General features: G+C 42.8%; 1 long non-coding RNA gene across 1 annotated transcript in view; it reads left to right on the forward strand.

Moving 5' to 3' along the window:
* Positions 1-9,485, forward strand: part of LOC134935765 (uncharacterized) — a 46,613-nt gene extending 37,128 nt beyond the window's left edge. Inside the window, exons 2-3 of the long non-coding RNA XR_010180395.1 lie at positions 8,306-8,362; positions 9,022-9,485. This is a non-coding gene — a long non-coding RNA (uncharacterized LOC134935765). The remainder of the gene's footprint in view (positions 1-8,305; positions 8,363-9,021) is intronic.
* Positions 9,486-10,715: the final 1,230 nt, after the last annotated feature.

Genomic DNA, 10,715 nt, shown 5'->3' on the forward strand with positions numbered 1-10,715 from the left:
CCCATCTTGTAAACCTTGCTGATGAGACGTGTCTGGTTTGGGCAGAATTCAATAAGGCAGATACCGCATGCGGTGTATGGATTGTGAGGTTGTGGCCTAGCACGACATCTTCGCTTTTTGTCACTAGCAATGCTATCGCCGCAACGCTACGCAAGCATGTGGGGAGGGATCGCGCTACCGTGTCTAGCTGAGCGCTGTAGTATGCAATTGGCCTGCTGGCATCACCGTGTTTTTGTGTTAGTACACCTGCTGCGCACCCAGCACTTTCTGTTCCGTATAGTTCAAAGGGTTTCCCATAGTCTGGCATACCTAGTGCTGGTGCCTGCGTTAGGCACTGTTTGAGTCTCTCAAATGCTGTTTCGGATTCGTCTGTATGCGAAATCCGATCAGGTTTGTTTGAGGAGACCATTTCCTGCAAAGGTAGCGCCAATATGGAAAACCCTGGGATCCAATTACGGCAATACCCACACATTCCTAAAAACGTCCTGATCTGTTGCTGGGTTTGTGGCAGTGTCATGTCTCTAATGGCTTGGATTCTATCAGCGGTCAGGTGTCTCAGTCCTTGTGTTAGACAGTGTCCCAAGTATTTTACCTTAGCTTGGCATAATTGCAACTTGTCTTTGGAGACCTTGTGACCTGTGTCTGAAAGATGAAACAGGAGCTGTTTCGTATCCTTCAGGGATGCCTCCAATGAATCAGAACACAGTAGTAGATCATCCACGTACTGTATCAACACTGATCCACTTTCCGGTTGGAAAGACTGTAAACAATCATGCAAAGCCTGAGAAAATATACTTGGACTATCTATGAAACCTTGGGGTAACCGAGTCCACGTGTATTGGACTCCTCTGTATGTGAATGCAAACAAATATTGGCTGTCAGGGTGCAGAGGTACCGAAAAGAAAGCGGAGCAGAGGTCAATAACAGTGAAAAATTTGGCAGTGGGAGGAATTTGCATTAGGATGACAGCTGGATTAGGCACTACGGGGAACTGACTCTCAACTATTTTGTTAATCCCCCTTAGATCCTGCACTAGCCTGTAACCCCTCCCCCCACTCTTTTTAACAGGGAAGATGGGACTATTTGCTGTGCTGGACGTTCTTACTAGAATGCCCTGTTGTAGCAAGCGCTCTATTACTGGGAAAACTCCTAACTCCACCTCTGGCTTCAGAGGATACTGTGGGATTTTTGGAGCTATCCTACCATCTTTTACTTGTTGAACTACTGGAGCTACATTTGCCATTAATCCAGTGTCCTGTCCATCTTTTGTCCAAAGCGACTCTGGTATCTGAGATGTCATCTCTTCTACTTGGGATGGATTCCTATTTGTCATAATGGAATGTGACATTAATTTTGATGGGGAGTCTAACATGTCTCGTACTTCCTGAGCGTGATTCTCAGGGATGTCCAAGAATACACCTTCAGGAGTACAATAAATGACGCAACCCATTTTACATAGTAAGTCTCTACCCAGGAGATTAGTTGGTGCAGATGCAGCCAGCAAAAAGGAATGCTTGGTATGCAAAGGCCCTATTGTAATCTCGGCTGGTTTGCTAACAGGGTAGTGCTGGACTACTCCTGTTACTCCCATGGCTGGAATTGTCCTACCAGTGGTTCTCATGCCCACTGTCGAATTTATCACTGACTTGGCCGCCCCTGTGTCTACAAGAAAGTTTAAAGTTTTACCAGCTACATTGATTGCAATCTCTGGTTCGCTTCCAAGACTGGCAATCAACTTAACTGGCTGCAGATTACAGGTATGGCCACACCCCTATTGGGTATGCTGACCTCCCTGAATCCCATTGGCAGCAACTACTTGTGGGGGAGTTAGCTGAGAACTACCAGAGGCATGCCAATCTCTGTTCGGGGGATATCTTTTTGTTTCCCCTGTATGTGGCTCAAAACTCCGCCTCTGTGGACCCTGCTCCCAATGTCGTGTGTTGTGTTGTTGTCTAGGGGGTTGAAAAGATCTTTGTACATTCTTTGTTCTACATTCTCGTGCATAGTGTCCCGGTCTGTTACAAGAAAAACATGTTATTACACTTGTCTTACCCACAGGATTCGGTGGTACATACGCAGGCTGCCTTGTGGTCAGCGCCTGTATACTTACGGACATCAACTTATCACTTTGCGACTCCCTGTGCCTAGTGATATTTCTGTCGTGATCAATAGCAGCCTCTCTCAAGGTGGACACTGACAGACCTCGCCAACATGGCTGCGTGGTCTGTACCCTAGCTTTTAATGTTTCTTTCAAACCATCCATCAGTACAGATACTGCTACTTCTCGATGGTTTGGGTTGGTCTTAATGTCTTCTATACCAGTGTACTTTGCCATTTCTAATAGTGCCCGGTGAAAATATTCTGTTGCCGTTTCGGACTCCTTTTGCTTAATGGAAAATATTTTATTCCATTTAACAACGGCAGGGAAATACTCTTTTAGCTGTAAATTTATCCTTTTTACATTATCCTTGTTGTACACGTCTGTAAGCGGTACATCTTTATCCAATGCACAATCAGCTAAAAATTGAGTTGCATCAACATTGGAAGGTAAACAAGCTCTTAGCAGTATCTGCCAATCCTTGTTGTTGGGTTCTACAGTGTTACCTAAATCCCTGATGTATTTTTGGCTAGCAACTAAATCCTTCCTGGGGTCAGGAAATTCGGACACTATTGTTCTTAGTTCCATTCTGGAAAATGGAGTGTACATGGCAATGTTCCTTATGGGAGTGGCTCCAGACACATCTGTTTTTCCATTGGGAACTGCTATTACCCTTACAGGAGCAATTCTAACAGCCTCTTCCTGTGTAGATTCTACTGCTTGTTGTGGTACAATTGTTTCAGTGTAGTGCATGGTGCCGTACTTACCCGTTGACACGACCTCACCTATCCCTCCGCTAGGGGCTTTCACTAATCTCGTGGGTGTCGCTGTGCCTACTGTGGTCTCTGCTATGGTGGCCGCAAGAGAGAGAGCTGAAATTGTTGCTGAATCGTCTTCTTGATCACACTCCTGAGGAAGGTTCACAACAGGGTACAACTTGCACGGGTTAATACTTGCATGAGTTATTTGGTTAACATCATTAACATTTACAGTGTTACTAAGAGTTTGTGTTTTACAACCCAGTGCGTTTCTCTCCGCAATCAACTTCTCTCCTGCAATGTATGGTGGGGGAGGAGCTGTGGCAATCAACTTCCTGACTGCCCCAGATCCTGCCGCCAGAGCCAACCCTCTCTGTATCTCACCTTCCTGGTGCCATAACTGTAAACAATCATGATGCTGAATTCGTCTCTTTGCTGATTTTACGAGACATATCCTCCTCCTTAAATTTTGTAACACTTCTGGACTGAAGCTACCTATTCTTGGGAATTTGTCCCTGTCTTGTACTGTCATTCTCTCCCATTCATCACATAAAACCTCTGTGTGACTACCGTATTTTTCACACATTACATATCGTGCCGACCCAACTGGTCGGTTCTCTGAATCAACCCGAACCGAGGTTGATCGCCCCCTACCGGAACAAATGGCCCCCATAATCTGCAGGCATTGCTTATTCCTCCTTGGATCTTTATCTCAAGGTTTTCAGCGAACCCTTACAAACAAACCAAGATGTCCTTGGGCAGGCCGGCGGTGGTGGTTTATCAAGTACCCCACTTACTTCTCGCCCACGTTGGCCAGTACTGCAATCACTGTAACCAGAGCTGCGGTACCCAACCCAGGGCCCCTGTGAACCTTTATTTACTGGGGCGCGTTCCCCAGCAAGTATCGGTTGTTGGATAGTTCCTGAGTGACCAGCGAACTTCCCTTCCAAAAATAAAAAATTACACAAATCACGTCAGAATGTACAAATAGCGTTTGTGACCACTTTACTCTAATGGTATTAGGTCAGATTACTAACTACTGCACACAATTACGTGCGGTCCAATCGTTCAGTACACGAGCACTACTTGTCATGTACTGAAAGACCAATGGAATCGATGTTTCCGGCCGCGATTCCTTCAGCAAGAGCTTATGGCCTATATGGGTTCTGCACCAACACCCCAGGCGTTGTGCCACTGGACTTTTATAGCGGACCTTTTACCTTACGACCTCCTGGTCTTGTTCCTTATGACCTCCTGGTCTTGTTACCTTATGACCTCCTGGTCTCGTTACCTTATGGTCCGCTATACTCTAATGCTCAAATATTATTTAACCAGGGATGCCTCCCTAGCCACCGTATATGTCACTTACACGTATGTCCCTTGACGAGTACCCGGCTTTCCTTTTGGTTCCACCTTAAAGTTATATAAACTTTTGTATACAAAACACACTCACTCAACACATGTACACTTTGTTTCTATATCTATTTCTGCGCAGAAATTGTCTTTAGGCCAAAAGTGTTACCAATTAGGAGCAGGATCTGTTAAACTAAATTTCAGATTTTTCCAAAAATAGATTTGCGTTATTTACCGCGTCGCGTTATCTACCGCTGTGCGTTAATTATCGCCTTTGCGTTACTTCACTTTATCACAACTTGAGCTACGTGGGCGTAACCGGACGCTACGTTGCGTAATGTACGCTGCGTGCGTCTGCCTTTGGATTGCGTACGCTAGTCTTTGTTAGCGACACGTGTACGCAATGCAAAGATCCACCGTAACACAATATATTTTTATCAATGTAAATGATCCCTGATCATCTACCGCAATCCACACTGACTGCCTTGTATCTCAGACAAACCGTGTGTTTGTTCTATACTTTAACTATTACCTCTACTATGAAATAACAGCAAATCTCTTTTTAGCACTTTCTATCAACTATAAAATTGGCAAACAGGAATAGTGATATACGAAAATGAAACAGAAATGCAGATATATGCGTGCGTACGCAAGACAAAAGAAAAATAAACAGTTTTAAAAAGACACAAGCGTTTTGTTCTTACTTCCGGTTACCGGGTTCCTTCAGCACTCTTTATCTAAGCGAAGCAGACGCTTATCCCGTCAGCAACTGCGAGACAACCTCCCACCCTTTGCTGGGGGATAATGTCTGCTGATCTACCTAGTGCAGATGTGAGAAGTATAGGACGAGTCCCCAATTGACAATGCTAAATTCCTTGTCGTATAAACAACCCTTTATGAAGCTAAGAACACTGTACGCTGTTTACTTAAGAAGTACCGTAATGGTACGCTATTGGCGTAGCGATCGCTCAGCCGTAGGCGAGACGCTCAAGCGTCACGTTCGCTCACGGCCCAGTGATCACAGGACACGTTATTGGCTATGTCTAGGGGAATGATTCGCTGTAGCGTAGCGTACGCTCGAGACCACGAGGAGGTCACCAGCGATGCAGACGCTCACAACACTATACCTTTATGTTAAAACCTTATACCAATGAAATACACTGAATACCTTAATGTGAGTACAGGGTGTAAATGCAACCTTGTGTAACCTGACTAACTACAAAGCTGCTTGAGCGTCACCGACGCTCAAGTGAACACTTAACACTATAGAAAATGCACAGATACTGGTTTAGGTTCCAAAGCCTATTAACTGTATTATATCTAATATACTTGTAAAAGGGGATAACAGTACAAATGATACACTACAATATAACAGAGACTTCCTAACCACAGAACTAAACAATAAATACAAAAAGACAATACTACACTGACCTAAATGCAATACAGTTCAATACTATAATACTATGAGAGATATAAGAGAAAAGAGGAGAGAGAGAGAGAGAGAGAGAGAGAGATGGAGATGGAGAGAAATTGGCTCACAGAAAGACAATGATTACGGAGAGAAACTTACGCACAAAGGGTATGATCGCCTGCGCCTCGATATCCAGCTCCCGGCTATCAGCAGATAACCGTTGATGAGAGAGTGAGAGCTGGGTGTGGTCGGCCTGCCTATTTATGCCCCACACACAATGCAATCTCCTGGTCCTACAATCCCATTGTCCATTGGCCGAAGGAATTCGGCCCTGCATCATAACAAAAGGTCATAGGGTGATTCATACAGGTGGGCTGTGACGATTTCCAACAGCTCAGGTGGGTGGGAAACTGGGTTTCCCGCCGCATACCTGAGTATGTGTAAATAATAGAAATGGACATAAACTTCTTATGTCCATAACTATTCGCACGAGCGATTAATACGCTCCAAACCAACACCGGAATATTGCTAATTAAATACTCTTCCGATGGGTACCAAACACTGCTGTATGATTCCTGTTAGACCCTTCGTACGATATAAAGAGGGATTCCTCAGCTCTGGGACATTGTATTTTAACCAAACTTTCAGAATCTATCAAAGGGACCATGATCTATAAACTACATTAATTGTGAAAATATGTAACGAATGAGTCGCACGCTACGACCACATAAACTCTACCGTAAATACGCATACCGCGCCTGCGTGTGCACGCTATTGCGGGTATGCGCTTCCACGGGAGAGCGTACGCACGCGCAGCGCGGACCAGTGTGCGGTGCAAATATGGCAACGTGCATTGAGACATTTTTCTGACTTTGACACCTTGCACCTCTTTCCCAGCACCATCACCCCTCACCCATAGCAGTCCTTATTTTGGTGTTTGTACTCCCTATATTTTAAATAGGAACAGTTCGCACATTTGGCGCACAGCCCAAAAAGGGGTGTGTTTTTGCTGGCAAGGGGCATGGCCACACAATAGTAACCCCAATTCCAAATACACCACACAGTACTGCACTTTATTCACATTTGATCATGCGATAGTTTCCATAATTCATATTACATCCCACAGTAGTATCACTTTACCTTATAAATATTACTCCTCACCATAGAGCTCCTTATTCACATTACATCACACTGAATTGCTCCTTATTTACATTACACCACACCCCATTGCTCTTTATTCACATTAGACGACACAGTAGTGCCCTTTCTATACGCAACACCACATAGAAGAGCACCTTAAACACATAATTCCACACAGTAATGCCCCTAACACATATGAGACACATTATTAATGTCCTTCTAAACATAATGTGCTTACACATTATGACAACCTTTATTAATGCCCTTTTACACATGTCCCTTACACATATGCCGCACATTATTAATTCCCTAATACACATAATGACACACATAGTGCCCCGTACACATTTGCTGCACATTGTTAGTGCCCCTATACACATAATGACACATACAGTAGTACCCTGTTACACATACAGTATGCCACACATTATTAATGCCCTTAAACACATAATGACACACATAGTGCCCCTTATACATATGTTGCACATTATTAATGCATTTTTACATGACACACATAATGCTCCTTACACATATTCCGAACACTACTGCACAACCAACCCACTCACATGCACACAACACTCACACTGCCGCTAACACTGTGACTTCTGCCTCTGCTTGGATACAGATGTGTCCTCATAAATATTGCCTCAGTGCTAACGTCGGGCAAATTTTTAAATGAAAATGCATCTTATTTGCATTGTTATGTGGCTAGGATGCACAAGCAGCTTCTGCTGATTAAAATGATATACAGCACGCCTTTATACTGTGTGAGACAGTGGCTGTATCTGCATATGAAATGCTACACACAGAATATAGGCATGCTGCATATCATTTTAATCAGCAGAAGCTGCTGATGCCCCTGGGCATATCAAATGCCCTAGGCAATTGCCTAGTTTGCCTATAGCTATGGCCGGCTCTGCCTGGCACGCCGAGAATGGCCGTTTGACGCAACCGCTGCAATAGTGTTAAGGACACATCTGAACTGCTCAGTTTAGCTTCAGTGCTTGATTGGAACTGTATTAGTTACATGCGTCACTTTGTACTCCCGCAAATGCCAATATCTTCGCCCCAAATACATGTTCATAGGACCCAATTGCTCTGCACATTTTTCTAAGAACGCAAATGTGCAGTAAGTAGCAATCGACCTCACAGTAGTGAATAATCACTATATGACCATTTGAAGACTTAAAAAAGAAAAACGGAATTGCATTTATGTTATACTTAATTCATAACGCAGCAAAGCAATTTGTTTCCTTCAACAAAAACCAGTAGAGTTTACATTTCTCACTGTTCCAATACGTTTGTGCACAGAACCTAACTATCCACAACACTTTCAAGATTTATGACTTCATAAGCATCAGATGATGAATAATATAAAGGCTAATATACATTCTGATTATTCTTTTATTGTACGTCCCCGATAGCCTTATCTGGAATTATTTCGAATGCAATATTTTGCCACGGGCCTTGTTATTTGCAACCTAATGTGTACATCCATTCGCTTCTGTTATTGTTCTGCAATGCTTATTGTTCTGTGTCTTACAGCACACTAAGATATCGGACAGTCCAGCCCGGTAGGAAATTAAAACCTGCGCAACAGCGGTACGTCAATGCTGCAAAATGCACATTACTGTAATATTGATAAACTTGTGATGCTATCAGGATTTGTGAGAATGGCCAGGAGAAGTCCCTGGTGCCTGCCACACAAACACACACACAAACACACAAACTTGGACCTCTTCCTATTAAACAAGATGTGAGATAGTTGCCACTAAGGCTTATATCTGGAATATTCTATGTAGGGCAATGGCTCTAGTGTCAGTGATATATGGAGGTAATATACGTCCCCCCGCCTCATTTTCCAACATTGCTACTCCAACGTCTTCCTTATCACTCTAATATTTTCTTCCTCCGTCCCGGGAGAGTAAAGAAATAAATTTGAAAATGAAAATCAACCCAAGAGAATCTCATCAGACGCTTCCTTCTATCTATCTCTTGTATTGCACCTTGTTTATTTCCTAATCTTCCATCTCTCTGTTGTTCTTTAGTTTGTTTTGTGCAGCCAGGTTTTGTGCCTCATTGCTAGATAGCAATATAGGCCATTGTTATACCTAGATGGATTTTAATATGCTTTTAATAAAAAAATAAATAAGTACAATGAACGGTAATGCAAATTGAAAAGTGGTGTTAAATTGCTTCTCCTTTATCGACTTGCAAATTACTTCCTTTTGCTATATCAGGTATGATGTCTCTTTATTTAGATTCCGCCCGGGAGGAAATGGAGTCGCTTCTTTTCTGTGCATATATTTTCCTGGACACCAAGACGTGAGGATGATGACGACGAGAAGAGAAAAAAATAATTGAAAACAGTGCAACGGAATTATTCGGCAAAGCGTAATAAGAAGACCTATTAGTATTCCAGCTGGCGGAGAAGGTGCCTGTAAAGATAAATGTGTTTTCGTTTTCCTCCTAAAAAGGGAAAATGTATTTGCTACACTGAGACCTCAATACAATAGCTGCCTAATGGATAGAAAATTACGTAGTCTGCCCCCCACTTATTCCCCCTTAATAACACCTTTGCACACCGGAATAGGCCAGAAGGTGGTGCCGACTGCATCATCTTGATATCATGGTAGACCTGTTAAATGATTTGGGAAAGTTTAGGTCCTGTCCCCTGCTGCCTTTTACATTTGTGCCGAATTATAAAGGATTTACATTCACTTCATTCTTCCTTGAAACATTTGGTCATTCATTCAGGCACAATGTTACTTTTCACGGTGAATTAGTTATTCTTAAGGCTTTTTTCTGGGGGGGAGCATACATCAATCTTGGCTTAAGGTTCTTCGACAATGATATAGTCATCCTTTTAAGAAGACAACTTCATCTTCTCCCACTAGCTTAGACGTCCGGCTTTGTAAGTGTCAGGGCTGTAGTGAGGGTGGAGTGGTGGGTGACCACTGCCCCAGCACATGATTCCACCACCCGTCTGTTGTCTTCGGAAAGCTGAGGTTTTGGCCGCGGTCTGTGCATGATCTTGGTGTTCTTCAGGAGTTTTTTGTAGGTTTTTCTGTTTTGAAGCAGTTTGTATCTTGTTATAGATGCGTGTTACAAATCCTCAGTGAACTTTAGTGTTCACACCTGGAGTGGGACTGAGAAGGATCATCTGCCAATAACTATTAACTCCTTCCATGTGATAGTGTCGGGCAGGTTTGAAACACAGTGTTGACCTTGGGTGAGGGCCTCGTCATGGTACTAGGGATGGGACATCGACATCTATGTTTTTCAGTTGATGGCCAATATTTTTGTTGTAGTTTTTAACCCATGGGCTGAGAGAGTTAACCGGCAACATCAAGCTCTAACTGGTATTTCCCAAATTATTATTGTACATTATTTAATGCAAGCTTCACATATCTCCCAACGGTGTTTGACATTAGGATGGACATACCAGATTTGAAGGGACTAGCTTACGGCTCAGGACTTTTGTCCCAATTCTAGGGCAACAGAGATACTAAAAGCATGGTAATTGTTTTGACTAAAGAGGAACATTCATATAGAAAACATAATATATCAATGCAATACTATCCATAGTTCATGTTGGAGGAGATCTCTGTTGAAAATTCCAACTAGTGGAACTAGTCACCTTTACATGTCATTAATATGCACCAGTTCCATAAGGAAGTTATAGAGATAATTTATCTTTCCACGGTTTTATCTAATATTCATGTTTCCTAAGCATATATGCACAAAATTATATTCTGTTTAATGTACTGTACTTATAATCATACTGCTGCTGCTTTTTTTTTTGTAGAAAGTTATGCAAACAGCATAGAATAAGATCTATGCCCACATACCACAATTTTGGGGTGAAAAAGAAAATGGTTTAGAAAGTGCTGTAAAAAAACCTTTAGGATGGGAATGAGAGGGGACGTGTAGATGTGAGTACAATAAGGGGTGT

The sequence above is a fragment of the Pseudophryne corroboree genome, chromosome 6, assembly GCF_028390025.1.
Source record: "Pseudophryne corroboree isolate aPseCor3 chromosome 6, aPseCor3.hap2, whole genome shotgun sequence".
Taxonomy (NCBI): domain Eukaryota; kingdom Metazoa; phylum Chordata; class Amphibia; order Anura; family Myobatrachidae; genus Pseudophryne; species Pseudophryne corroboree.